Genomic DNA, 15,746 nt, shown 5'->3' with positions numbered 1-15,746 from the left:
GCCGGCAATAATTAAAGTCTTGTTTTCAAATTCTTTAAAAAATTGAAACAGGGGAGGGGGTATAAAATGTATAGTAAAGAAAAAATTAGAGCATACACAGTGATTTCTTTAAGACTTTAATTCTGATAAATGAGTATTAATGTGAGAAAAACTGATTTTAGAGAGTTTTCTATTTGAATAAATGTCTGTTTAAGTTCTAGACAATCAAACAAATTAATATTTGAATAAGTACAAATGTATACTTTATACTGAACATGAAAAATGATATATATTATATAAACTCTTATTGAATGTTTATGACTTTATATAACAAAAATGTGGTTATAATTCTCATTAGAGCTATTTTCCTAATGCTTGTAAAATAAGACTTTGGTTGGCTTGCCTGCAATGTTGGCTCAAGCATTGTAATTAAGATTGACATCTGCAAACAATATAGATAGGCATAGTTATTTAAACTTGTATATTATATTTCAATTTAATTGAATGTTATCCCAATAACAATTGTACAATATACAAACAAAACAAGCAAGCTAACCAAATTCGTACTCTACATACATTAGGAAATTATCTCTAACTACTGCTTCAATCTATAATTTCCTTTCATTTTAGCAGTTATGACACCGTTATGCAAAAAGATGATTTAAACGGGCATCTGGAGTAAAAAGACAGACTACTGAGTATAACATGAAATTAATTATATCAATCAAATTATAAATTATTCGACAATTTCATTTTTCAACTAGAGTTTAACACAAATGTTTAAGACTGATTAACTTCTCTTAAAAGTAGTACATTACATACTGTCGAAAGTTTTATTCACAAAATTCACAATGCTACAAAGTACTGAAGTTTTATATAGTTTGTTAATGATGTGCTATATATATATATTCATATACATCTTCGGTGTCATTACTCTATTTACATGCAAACACAGGATCATACAAATAGATTATGAAAATCATACATAAACATTGTAAAAAGATGTTAATACATGTACAGTGTATGTAGAAATTGAGTCAATATCTAGCTATAGGAGTAATTAAACACTTTAAAAAATACTGTCTTTATTTTTAAGTTACCATTAATCTAAGTTGCAGTCCTTCAAATGACCATGACCATGATCACAGTTGTAAATTATTAATGGAAGAAGAGAAAGAAGTTGATGGACAGGAATACAGTAATCAGACAAAAACAATTATGCATATGTTAAATATAACAAGTGATTTTTTTTTTAACTATGTCAGTTTATTAAGAATAGACCTGATTTGTATATACATGATGAAGATAAATACACCATAAAAATATTTAATTTTGCTGTATTCTTTTGCAGGAAACCAAGTATGAAATTGAGAGGGTTCAGTATTTCTAGTATAATATATTATTCATTTAAATACTTTGAATTGCTATACAACTATACAAACAGCTGATCATGCACAAGCAACCATTTGTTACTTTGCAACTCACTAATTGCTTTATCTTTTATTTTTGCTTTAATTTACTCATTTGGCCCTATGTTGCTTCTCGCTTTCCTTTTTTTTGCTTGAAGATAATATTCATGCTCTATACTAACAAAGTTCATTATATATCAGTCTGTAAATAAGGGAAATACACTTGTTGTATGTTGGTTCGAATCCAACTGCAGACGAAAAAATGTAAGCTAGTAAAGCTTATGAAAGCATTTTCTTTTTTATCATTTTACAAAATAGCAATGATTTTTAGGATAATAACAATGATAGCTTCTTTAATAATAATTGGAAAAATAACTTGTATATTTTCCTATAGACTTTTGTTTTTTATTTCAAATAAATAAAGAAACACAATTCATTTAATTGGCATTTATGCCAAATATATAGAAAATGAAATATAATACATGTATATTGATCAGATTGATATTAAAGAATGCTTTCACATTTTGCTTTTCCCCTCTTATAGTGTTGAATTCACTACGATTTTCTTCATATTTGTGTTGGTGTTTAAACTAATAGAAAAATTGGACATATTTTTATGCTGTAAAAGTTACTCTGCATCTGCATGAGATAGTAGCACAGACTTATTTGTAGATTTTTAAACAAAATGCATATGATAGAAAAGCAAAATCATGTACAATACGTGAAGCATATATTAACATGCACATACACTGCAAAGTCATATTAATTTACAGTTTGGTTAACAATTTTTCTAAGAAGGCTGTAACTTATTTGTTTTCAATAAACAATTACTGTAGTGGTAGCCATAATTTGCCATCCAATGAGTACCCTTGGCAGGGACAAAACAGTCAACCTACTTCTTACATTAAAGAAAAGATATTACTTGTTTATATATTGATACATTGATATTTTCAGTAGGTGTTGATTTTTTTTTATATATATTATTGTATTTTTGGCTAAAATGAATTATCTGATGCACACCTACATAATGCATTTTAATCAAAAAATCTAAAATATATCTTTTTTTTTCTTCAAATATTACAACTCTGATTTTTAGCTCACCTTGCCCGAAGGGCCATGTGAGCTTTTCTTATCACTTTGCGTCCGTCGTCTGTCGTCGTCTTTTAACTTTTACAAAAATCTTCTCCTCTGAAACTACTGGGATGAATTAAACCAAACTTGGCCACAATCATTATTGGGGTATCTAGTTTAAAAAATGTGTCCGGTGACCTGGCCAACCAACCAAGATGGCTGCCATGGCTACAAATAGAACATAGGGGTAAAATGCAGTGTTTGGCTTATAACTCAAAAACATCAAAGCATTTAGAACAAATCTGACATGAGGGTAAAATTGTTTATCAGGTCAAGATCTATCTGCCCTGAAATTTTCAGATGAATCGGACAACCAGTTGTTGGGTTGCTGCCCCTGAATTGGTAATTTTAAGGAAAATTTGCTGTTTTTGGTTATTATCTTGAATATTATTATAGACAGAGATAAACTGTAAACTACAATAATGTTCAGCAAAGTAAGATTTACAAACAAGTCAACATGACCGAAATGGTCAGTTGATCCCTTTAGGATTTACTGCCCTTTAAAATCAATTTTTAACCATTTTTCGTAAATCTTAGTAATCTTTTACAAAAATCTTCGGCTCTGAAACTACTGGGCCAAATTAATCCAAACTTGGCCACAATCATCTTTAAGGTATCTAGTTTAAACAATGTGTCCGGTGACTCGGCCAACCAACCAAGATGGCCACCATGGCTAAAAATAGAACATAGGGGTAAAATGCAGTTTTTGGCTTATAACTCAAAAACCAAAGCATTTAGAGCAAAACGGACATGAGGTTAAATTGTTTATCAGGTGAAGATCTATCTGCCCTGAAATGTTAAGATGAATCGGACAACCCGTTGTTGGGTTGCTGCCCCTGAATTGGTAATTTTAAGGAAATTTTGCTGTTTTTGTTATTATCTTGAATATTTTTATAGATAGAGATAAACTGTAAAGAGCAATAATGTACAGCAAAGTAAGACCTAAAATTAAGTCAACATCACCAAAATGGTCAATTGACCACCTAAGGAGTTATTGTCCTTTATAGTCAATTTTTAACAATTTTTATAAAATTTGTAAATTTTTACTAACATTTTCTACTGAAACTACTGGGCCAAGTTCATTATAGATAGAGATAATTGTAAGCAGCTAGAATGTTCAGTAAAGTAAGATGTACAAACACATCACCATCAACAAAACACAATTTTGTCATGAATCCATCTGCTTCCTTTGTTTAATAATCACATAGACCAAGGTGAGCGACACAGGCTCTTTAGAGCCTATAGTTTGATTTCAATTGGGATCCCAATTGTTGTTTCAACACATTTTTTACAATTATGAGTAGACTATTATTGCCATCTTATAGTCAACAGTGAAGACTTTTAACTGCAGAAACTGAAATTGAAATACAAAATGGTGCATATTTGTTGGTTCTTAACCTTATTTTAAAGACTGTTCCTAACTTTCTGAAATTTAAGCTTTTGTTACTCCACAGGTCCATACATGTAGTTTATATGCATACTACAGACAGAAAGGTTGGTATTGATTTTGGTCCCAATGGTTTAGGAATTAGGGACCAAAAAGGGGCTCAAATAAGCATTTTTATTTGTTTTTGCACAATAACTTTAGTTTAAGTGAATAGAAATTTATGAAATTTAAACATAAGTTTCATGACCTCAAAAGGAAGGTTGAGATTGATTTTGGGGGTTTTGGTCCCAATGGTTTATGAAAAAGGGGCAAAAAAGGGGCTCAAATACATTTTATAAGCAGTTGATTTTGGTTTTCGCTCTATCACTTAAGTATAAGTAAATAGAATTCTATGAAATTTAAACACAAGGTTCATGACCACAAAAGAAAGGTTGGGATTGATTTTGGGGGTTTGGGTCTCAAAGTTTAGGAATTAGGGGCCAAAAAGGGGCATAAATAAGCATTTTTCTTGGTTTTCACACAATAACTTTAGTATAAGTAAATAGAAATCTATGAAATTTAAACACAAGGTTCATGACCACCAAAGGAAGTTTGGGATTGATTTTTGAGGGTTTTGGTCCCAACAGTTTAGGAATAAGGGACCAAAAGGGTCCAAATTAAACTTTCATCAAAAATTGAAATATAGGGGTTATTTGATATGCTGAATCTAACTGTGTAATTAGATTCTTAATTTTTGGTCCTGTTTTCAAATTTGTCTACATTAAGGTCCAAAGGGTCCAAAATTCAACCAAGTTTGTTTTCAATAAAAATTGAATATATGGGATTCTTTGATATGCTGAATCTAACCATATATGTGTTTTTAGATTTTTGATATTTGGGACCAGTTATCAAATTTGTCGGCATTGAGGTCTAAAAGGTTCAAAATGGAATTTTATTGGATTTCTTCAAAAATTGAATTCTTGGGGTTATTTGATATGCTGAATCTAACAATGTATTTTGATTTTGGATATTGGACAATAATAGGTAAATTTCCAATTTAATTTTAGACCACATTTATTCTGTGTCAGAAACCTATCTTGTGTCAACTATTTTAATTTTATTCACAATCCAAATTCAGAGCTGTATCCAGCTTGAATGTTGTGTCAATACTTGCCCAACTGTTCAGGATTGGACCTCTGGGGTCCTATAAAGCTGTGCCCTGCAGAGCATCTGGTTACAGTTATACTCATTTTATTATTTTAGCTCCTTAGTCTAGTTTAGACAAATTTTTTAATGTTCAGGATTCAGATGACTTTCAAATTAGCAGTAATATTAATTTGGGTCAAATAAGGGTCTTTTATGCCCCTTCTCCTTTGAAATATTGAGTAAAGTGTTGACATTTGAACGGCTGGATTGACAAACAATGGCATCCCATGTATATCCCGTATCTTCATAAAAACCAGAAATTACAAAGATAAAAAAAAAATGTTATTATATTTTCAGATCACAATTATGTTAACCTGATCATAGGAGGTTTATCTAGAAACATGAGAAGCATTACAAGCCTGCATAGATTATACACACAAATGGAATAAACTCTCACTTTAAAAGAACTTACAAACAAGACTTAAGAACTCATAAAAAAATTGATTCATGTTTCAATTAGTGAATTGGAGTGATTCTAATTGCACATGAAACTTTGTGTGCATTTAATAGATGTATTAATTAGAATTTTATTAATTGTTGTTTTGAAAATTTTGTATGTCTTCTTAAATCTATCATGAACATATTGTTGTTAGCAATTAAAATAGAAATAAAGAATACATTTTATCAGTTTTAGCCAAGTAGCATGGAAATATAAATGTCCTTCTCATTGTTTCCATTTTTAATACTTCAATAAAGCCTTTTGCTTTATACTACTCATAACTTCAGTAATGTTCAGATAAAACTGATTTAACTTTTCCCCCTAGATTTAAGCATATAAATTCAAGGAAATATTGGATATGAGTCCATTGGATAGCATTCCAAAACACAAAATTCTATATAAAAGACTTTAGTTACAAATAAAGATCTGCCATCAACAAAAAGAAAACAGTAATAACAGTTGTCTTGTAAAAAAATTATAATGGGTTAAATGCATCTTAAACTGGATACATGTACATCATGTCTGTGCTTGATTAAATGGTTGTATTGATGCATAAGAAAGTTCAGTATTATTACCTCTTACAATGACAATTATTTCATGACCCCACACAATGAACTTGCAGAGGGGATCATGTTTTTGACCCATGCATTTGTATGTCTGTCTGTCTGTCAGTCCTGGTCTTCAACAACTTGTCATCACAACTCCTCTAAAAACACACAACAGAACTTCATGAAATTTTATAGATGTGCATATCAACAGGAAATTGTGATTCAATTCTTTTTCTAGAAGTTATTCCCCTTTGAACTTATTGGCCTCAATAAACTTCTGCAACAGTTTTTCATTGCAAATTCTATGAATCCTCACAAGAGAATTTTATTAAACTTAGTGGACACAAGGACATACAAGGTAGATGTGCATATCGACAGGAAATTACGATTCAATTTTTTTTTTCTAGTAGTTAAAGAGGAAAATTTTTATCAGTTGACTTATGTAAAGTTATGACTGAACTTAGGAATCTGTTGAGATTTTGTTTGTCCAGTGACAATGTGGGGACGTGGGGTATGTGAATGTGCTCACAATGGTTTTTCAATTTATTCTGAATTCAATATGGCATGTATTACAAGATGAAAAATTCAAGCTCAATATAGCTTCCAGGTTTTGTTGGCTTACTGAACAAATAATATGAGATGTGTTTGTTGCCAGTGAGACAATAATTTTTAGCAGCGATAATGGGTCATTTGACCAGAATTTTTTTAACTTGAAATAATAGCAATTGATTAACAGTACATACATTCATCACTGGTTTACTGCACACAACTCCAATATCAATTATTGTTAATGCCAAGAGTATCAGGACATAATTTGGGTGTAACAGCTACCAAGGTATCTGTTAGCTTAAAACCCAGTCCCCAATCATGTATATTAAATAATAGATATTGGTTAATGTGCAGTAAAAGTCAAAATTATATGATTGAGAGAAGGGGTCAAAATGCAAGAATTATAGTAGAGTAATAAAAACATTGTCATGTGTTATGCTGCAACATTCAGAATTTGAAAGAATGTGTCTATGTACTGTAGAATGCTTGCACAATAATAGGCTTCATCAAAGCAAAGCAATAGATTTTTCTCATTTGGTAGCAGGAACTTTTATTAGGATAGGAACAACCCCAGCAAGCTACAATGTATGAGAGGCTGTCCCTCTGACAAAGGGTTATTCTGTTATACATGCATCACAGAGGTTAAAAAAACTTTGTTAATATTTGCCATTTACCTTTTTTTAATTGAAGTTTAAGGGATTCTTATGGTATGGATACATTGGGCCATAAAAAAGAATATGTTTGTTTGCCCTTACCCTACCTACCCAGAAAATAGCTGCCTAATCAAAATCTTTTATTGTCCTGATTTGAAGAAGTTTGTTTCTTAATCATATAGGCAGGAGGACTAATAAACATCTGATACTTCAATTTCTTTTTGTTGGAAAAAAAAAGGAAATGCCTACCTACCTACCCACTGTCTCAACCTTTGAATGTAGGGTTTGGGCAAACCAAAATAGTTTTAAGTGTGGCCTTGTTGTAATATGTAGCACTTTATTCCAGACTTCCAACCTTAGATCATCTTAATTTCTAAATTTGTTCTTTTTGCCAAAACTTTGGAACACAGGGAGGTTTTTTTTTACAATTTGCTGGGTTTACTTTTTATCTATATATATACAAAAACCGAAAAAAACTACAAGGGTGGAACCTCCTTTGCAACTTTGTTTCAAATCATTGTTTCAATAAGACTTTCACTTACATGTACTTTGTTCCCACTGGATAATTTTCTCTTGTCAGTGGCGGATCCAGAATTTTTCATAAAAAGGGGGGGGGGGGTGTTATCTGACTGACCTAAGGGGAGCCCACTCCAGTCATGCTTCAGCGATTCCCTATATAATCAACCAACTTTTTCCCAAGAAAAGGGAGGGCATGGCCCCCTGGATCCGCCTATGCTTCTATGTCTATCACACTATGACATGTAAACATGGTAAATAAAGTGTGATTTTTTGGGTTTTCTAATGTACATATGAACCCGTAAAATTGTGGATTACACAGAGCTGCTGAGTGGACAACTACCATCCAGGACCAGGATCAAAAGTGCTAACCGAGTGATAAAAAAATTGAAAGACTCAAGATTGCCGTAGTTAGCCTGTCGGCAAAATTCATAGAATTTCTTCTTTTTTCGCTTCAAATATACTCCTCATAGTTACCAGGATTGAAATTTTGTGTTTGTGTCAGATGCACGTTTCTTCAAAGTATTTTTAAAACTTTAATTTGGCGACAATCCTAGTTTAAGGAGATGAAGCGAGGAGATGATTCTCATAATTTCCGCCATCGCCACTTTACCTGATTACTCCTAACCTTCCGCATCAAAAATTTCGACAGTCCTCGCTAGGTTGTGTATCACGCAAGGGACTTTGCAGAGAATACCGAATGCTTGTCGGCCATGAGGAATTTTCCTCATGGGGTCGGACAATGTATGGCAGAGGTCATATTAAGTGCAGTATTGCGGAGCATGTATGGAACGGATATGAACTCTGCGCCGGAGATTGCGTTTTTGAGTTCATTAGTACAATGAAAAATTCGGGAAATTTTCCCGAATTTTTTTTTTATTGAATTTTCTACTGTTATTGGGGACTTCGTCCCCATATTATTATTTTGAGGACTCTCAGGAAGATTAGTTTTAACTAATGGGATCATCGTCTTGAAATAAAGATTATTTATTTATTTATTTTACAAGATTGATCGTTTATATAAATATACAGTGTTAATTTCCATTGTTTAACCCAAGCGTACATTTTAGATAAATAAATTGAATGAAAACTACGGTTCCTAATTTGTGCATTGGAATTAAAAATTCGATATGCATCATTACTTTCTTTTGTTTACAACTCTGTCTTGTATTGTTCTGGTCGTACTATTTCAAATATTCAATTTCATGACTGTATCATGTGTATCCATAAGTTTACCATAGTACTATCATATGGTTGGGTTAAAAATTAATGGTAAACCCTTAGGCTAGTTTTTACTGTTTTAATGTTTAATCTTACCGTTTTAATTTCTTGACATAACTGCACGACTCGATTCTCAATTATATGTGTTAAGATAATCGTTGCAAAGAATCCTGCTCAAACTTTAGTGAAAGACGGGGTTAATCTTGCTTTGTTGCGAGAGTTTATATTCTTTGTTGAAGGCAATTGTAGTGACCTGCAATACAAGTTCCATTCAATTGAGTTTAGTTATTATATGTCTTGTGTTTCTGTCTCTGCCCTAGGTTTTCTATATGAGTCTATTGGCACGAGAAACTTCATGTGAGCTTGACCTTTGTCCTCAATGTAAAACTTGTATATTTTGTTTGAATTAAATGGAGAATTAACTGTATGATTGGCATTCGTACCACATCTTCTAAGATATATTAGATACATAAGATATATTGTTAGTTTAGTGTACCACAATGACCCTTTTATCAAAATCCTTTTTTTTCACAAGAATCTCTTGACCAGACTATGACTTTTTGACTCTTGACCTTTGCATATTGGATGTGTCTCTTGGTATGATTACCTTGACGTCAAGTCAGGAGTCTCTGGTTTTTGTTAGTCTTGTATATTTTTAATTGTAAGTTGATTTTATAATTTGAAGTTTGAACTGGTACACATTTTGTTAAGGGCCATCTGAAGCCCGCCTCTGGAAGAGGGATTTTCTCGCTTTGTTGAAGATATAAAAAAGAAGATGTGGTATGGTTGCCAATGAGACAACTATCCACAAAAGACTAAAATGACACAGACTTTAACAACTATAGGTCCCCGTACGGCCTTCAACAATGAGCAAAGCCCATACCGCATAGTCAGCTATGAGGACTCATAAATGGCCTTTGACTGCTTTCTGCTCTTTTGACATTGTTACTGTCTCTTTTACACATTCCACATTTCCATTCTCAATTTTTTAGAATGTTTGGTTCAGATGAAACTAAATCCTTTAATTTCCGTGAATATCAAGTAAGAAAATTTACTGCTTCAGTAGCATCATGTTCTGCCAGCTGTGATAGATAATGCAAAATGTTTCAATCATTTTACCTTAGATTTCATTTCATGGACATGTAGGTATGAATAGTCTGCTTTTACATCATAAAAATTCACACAGAAGGTATACGCATATCAATAAACTGAACTCAATGCTAAGAACCATTAAAGTACACTTAGGCAGAGAGCTCAATCTAGTGAAACACTTTGTTAAGTTGGTCACATTTAACTTGATATCACTGTCTGTTACCAAACTGCACCGAGATCCTGAAAAAAAATGTGCAAGTTCAGTTTATTTAAAAAAGAATTCAATGGAAGAAAATAAGCTGATTACTGAAGTAAATGTAGAATATGTCTATTAATCACAGATGCCCCTGCTTGTGAAAAAAATGAGTAAACTTCCACATATAGATGCAGGATTCGCGTAATTTTGACCGTTTTGTGACCATAAGCATTGTGAATAAGTTTCAAAACATTTGGCTGAGGCAAATTAAAGTTAAAGAACAGAAACAATAGATTTAGCAGTTTTCCTATCTCAAGGCTCCGGGTTGACATTTGTATCATTGGTAATCGTACCACAACTTTTTACATATAAAAAAAACATGAACAGTGACGCCATCGTGACCCAATATTGAGCTTCACAGATCTGTGTTATGGGGTAATGTGAATCGCGTATAAGGTTCATAACATTTGATTGAGTCAGACTTATTGAGGGCCCTCATGGGGTTTTTGATTATGTGATTACTTGGCCGTTTTTTTAATGATTTTTTGATTATTAAGCCAAATATTTCATGATTATTTGATTACCTAGGACTGTATTTTTAGTTTATGATAATTTGATTACTAAAGATAAGCAATTATTTAATGATTATGTGATTATATTGGCAAAAAAATGGTGATTATGTGATTACTAGGACCCCCCATGAGGGGCCTCCTTATTTAAGACAAAGGAAACGAAATAGTCAGCACTTCTTATATTTTTTAAAGGGACATGATAACTCTTGAACGGTAAAAGTGACACTTAAAAATTTCAAATTTGATTTTGTGTTGAGGTGGGGATCCCGCTTACATGTACAACCCCGCCTTATTCGGTATGTATGTGCTTGTGGTAAGTCAGGAGCCTGTAATTCAATGAATGTCGTTTTTTATGTGTTACATACTTGTTTTTCGTTCATTTTTTTTACATAAATTTGTTCGTTTATTTTCTCGTTTGAATATTGTTTTACAATGTCATTTCAGTGCCTTTTATTGATAACTATATCCGGTATTGACTTTGCTCATTGTTGAAAGCTGCATATGACCCATAGTTTTTAGTGTTTGTGTGATCTGGTCTTTTGTGGAGAGTTCTTATTGGCACTCATGCCACATACGGGGGAGGGTTGGGATCCCGCTAACATGTTTAACCCCGCCTTATTTTATATGCACGTGCCTATTTTGTTTTTCGTTTATTTTTTGTACATAACTTATACCGTTTGTTTTCTCGTTTGAATTGTTTTACATTGTCATGTCGGTGCCTTTAAAAGCTGACTTTGCGGTATGAACCTTGCCCATTGTTGAAGACCGTGTTGGTGACCTAGGCTACATTGTATAATTGTTAATTTCTGTGTCATTTAGTCTCTTGTGGAGAGTTCTCATTGGCACTCATGCATCAGCTCCTTTTATATATTGTGTTTAGGTTTTGAAGTATTTGATTGAGGCAAACTAAAGTAAGAAGAGCAGAACCCGTTTTTATGGGACATTCGGGACAGACGGACTAGTGTAACTCTTTATGTTCCTAAATCATGGCGCCAACACAGAAGTTCTTACTATTGTGCTGGTGATATATATCCCACTAGCACTGTCATTAACACATGTACAATTAATTTTATTATAAAAATAATATTCAATCTTAATCTTGATTTCTTTATTTTTGGCCGAATGATTATATGCATGCCCTTCACAACGACTGCATGAGTATCAAATTTGCCAATTTATTGTACATAATTATACATTTTATTATATTTATAACTTTTTTTCCAACTAATTAAAGCTTACCAACTTATTGATCATAACTTTCCTTTATATGTCTTTTAACATTCTGTTTTGAACAAAAAGATTTCTAACATATACTTCACATGTATTTCTTTCAAATTTGACATTATTAAAAATCCATTAAATAAATTCAGTCGAACTTGATAATAAATGTGCAATCAAATATATATGCAAGTCGTCAACTGGTCAAGTGGCTAGATGCACATATCGTTAGCCATATAAACAACATGTCCTAATTGGGTGGTTTTAAAACTTCTAGCATAGGTGGATCCAGGGGGCGCCCCCCAAACCCTTTGTGGGGGAAATTTGGTTGATTATATAGGGAATCATTGAAGCATGAATGAAGCGGGCCCCCTTAGGAAAAGTTCTGGATCCGCCACTGTCTAGACATATTTATGTAAATAAGGGATGAGTAAAGGAAAAAAAAAAGAAAACAGCATGACTGAATTAAATAAAAAGATGTTCGATGTACTGTATACTTCGGTTTGTTTTAAAAATATATACGATGCTTTATTTTTATCTAGTTTTCTTATCAAAATAATTAAAATGAGAAAATAAATACCTTATAGCTTCCTTTACCGTCGATGCTAAAATGTTTAATGTTATAAAATAATTTTAGCGTCTTTGACCTACTTTACCTTTTTATTCGGAGACTTGCGGTTATTTTCTGTTACGTTCAACGGGAATATTAGAATGATCTAGAATAGAACCAAGATGGAACCAAGAGCGGATCCAGGGGGGGGGGGGGGGTGTTCTTCGTGGGAAAAATTTGGTTGATTATATAGGGAATCATTGAAGCATGACTGAAGCGGGCCCCCCTTAGGAAAAGTTCTGGATCCACCACTGTCTAGACATATTTACGTAAATAAGGGATGAGTAAAGGGAAAAAAAAGAAAATAAAATGAATGGATTAAATAAAAGGATGTTCGATATACTGTATACTTCGGTTTGTTTTAAAAATCTATACGATCCTTTATTTTTATCTAGTTTCCTTATCAAAATAATTAAAATGAGAAGATAAATACCTTATAGCTTCCTTTACTGTCGATGCTAAAATGTTTAATGTTATAAAATAATTTTAGCGTCTTTGACCTACTTTACCTTTTTATTCGGAGACTTGCGGTTATTTTCTGTTATGGTCCTAATTGCATTCGGAATTCTCATGACTTTTTATACCTTCAATGTATTTTCCAAATCATTTACAAGATTGATCGTTTATATAAATATACAGTGTTAATTTCCATTGTTTAACCCAAGTGTACATTTTAGATAAATAAATTGAATGAAAACTACGGTTCCTTATTTGTGCATTGGGATTAAAAATTCGTATGTATCATTACTTTCATTTGTTTACAACTCGGTCTTGTATTGTTCTGGACGTACTATTGCAAATATTCAATAATTTTATGACTGTATCATGTGTTTCTATAAGTTTACCATAGTACTATCGTATGGTTGGGTAAAAAATTAATGGTTAACCCTATTTTTTAGTGTTTTAATGTCTAATCCTACCGTTTAGATTACCTTGACGTCAAGTCAGGAGTCTCTGGTTTTTGTTAATCTTGTATGTTTTTAATTGTAAGTTTATTTTATGATTTGGAGTTTGAACTGGTACACATTTTGTTAAGGGCCATCTGAAGCCCGCCTCTGGGCGAGGGATTTTCTCGCGCTTTGTTGAAGATATTAAAAAGAAGATGTGGTATGATTGCCAATGAGACAACTATCCACAAAAGACCAAAATGACACAGACATTAACAACTATAGGTCACCGTACCGTACGGCCTTCAACAATGAGCAAAGCCCATACCGCATAATCAGCTATGAGGACCCATTAGAGGCCGTTGACTGCTTTCTGCTCTTTTGACATGGTAACTGTCTCTTTTACACAGTTCCACATTTCCATTCTCAATTTTTAAGAATGTTTGGTTAAGAGGAAACTAAATCGTTTAATTTTCGAGAATATCAAGTAAGCAAATTTTCTGCTTCAGAAGCATCGTGTGCTGCCAGTTGTGATAAATAATGCAAAACGTTTCATTCATTTTACCTTAGATTTCATTTCATGGACATGTAGGTATGGATAGTCTGCTTTTACATCATAAAAATTCACCCAGAAGGTATACGCATATCAATAAACTGAACTCAATGCTAAAAACCTTTAAAGTACACTTAGACAGAGAGCTCAATTTAGTGAAACACTTTGTTAAGTTGGTCACATTTAACTTGAAATATCACTGTCTGTTACCAAAGTGCACCGAGATCCTGAAAAAAAATATGTGCAAGTTAAGTCTATTAAAAGAAGAATTCAATGGAAGTAAATAAGCTGATTACTGAAATAAATGTAGAATATGTCCATTTACCACAGATGCCACTGCTGGTGAAAAAAATTAGTAAACTTCCACATATAGATGCAGGATTCGCCTTTATTTGACCGTTTTGTGACCATAAGTATTGTCAATAAGTTTCAAAGCAATTGGTTGAAGCAAATTAAAGTTAAAGAACGGAAACAATAGATTTAGCAGTTTTCCTATCTTAAGGCTCCGGGTTGACATTTTTATCATTGGTACTCGTACCACAACTTTTTACATCTAAAAACTCATGAACAGTGAGGCCATCGGGACCCAATATCGAACTTAATAGATCTGTGTTATGGGGTAATGTGAATCGCGTATAAGGTTCCTAACATTTGATTGAGTCAGACTTATTTAAGAGAAAGGAAACGAAAGAGTCAGCACTTCTTATGTTTTTAAAGGGACATGATAACTCTTGAACGGTAAAAGTGACACTTAAAAATTTCAAATTTGATTTTGTGTTGAGGTAGGGATCCCCCTTACATGTTCAACCCCGCCTTATTCGGTATGTATGTGCCTGTGGTAAGTCAGGAGCCTGTAATTCAATGAATGTCGTTTTTTATGTGTTACATACTTGTTTTTCGTTCATTTTTTGTACATAAATTTGTTCGTTTATTTTCTCGTTTGAATATTGTTTTACAATGTCATTTCAGTGCCTTTTATTGCTGACTATATGCGGTATTGACTTTGCTCATTGTTGAAAGCTGTATATGACCTATAGTTGTTAGTGTTTGTGTCATCTGGTCTTTTGTGTAGAGTTCTTATTGGCACTCATGCCAAATAAGGGGGGGGGGGGAGGTTTGGATCCCGCTAACATGTTTAACCTCGCCTTATTTTATATGCACGTGCCTATCTTATTTTTCGTTTATTATTTGTACATAAATTAGACCGTTTGTTTTCTCGTTTGAATTGTTTTACATTGTCATGTCGGTGCCTTTAATAGCTGACTTTGCGGTATGAACCTTGCTCATTGTTGAAGACCGTGTGGTGACCTAGGCTACATTGTATAATTGTTAATTTTTGTGTCATTTAGTCTCTTGTGGAGAGTTCTCATTGGCACACATGCACCAGCTTCATTTATATATTGTGTATAAGTTTTGTAGTATTTGGTTGAGGCAAACTAAAGTTAGGAGAGCGGAACCCGTTTTTAATGACGTTCGGGACAGACGGACTAATGTAACTTTTTATGCCCCCAAAGCATGGCACCAACACAGAAGTTCTGACTATTGTGCTGGTGATAAACATCCCACTAGCACTGTCATTAACACATGTACACATAATTTTA

The 15,746-nt window shown here is 32.9% G+C and overlaps 1 long non-coding RNA gene across 1 annotated transcript; it reads right to left on the bottom strand.

The window, feature by feature from the left end:
• Positions 1-9,082: 9,082 nt before the first annotated feature.
• Positions 9,083-12,791, bottom strand: LOC143067069 (uncharacterized). The gene is made up of 2 exons (XR_012975838.1): positions 12,676-12,791; positions 9,083-10,349 (listed from the first exon to the last, which is right to left on the bottom strand). It is a non-coding gene; the product is annotated as an uncharacterized LOC143067069 (long non-coding RNA).
• Positions 12,792-15,746: the final 2,955 nt, after the last annotated feature.

This window comes from Mytilus galloprovincialis, chromosome 3 (assembly GCF_965363235.1).
Source record: "Mytilus galloprovincialis chromosome 3, xbMytGall1.hap1.1, whole genome shotgun sequence".
Lineage (NCBI taxonomy): Eukaryota > Metazoa > Mollusca > Bivalvia > Mytilida > Mytilidae > Mytilus > Mytilus galloprovincialis.
This window is presented reverse-complemented; position numbering and strand designations above follow the sequence as displayed.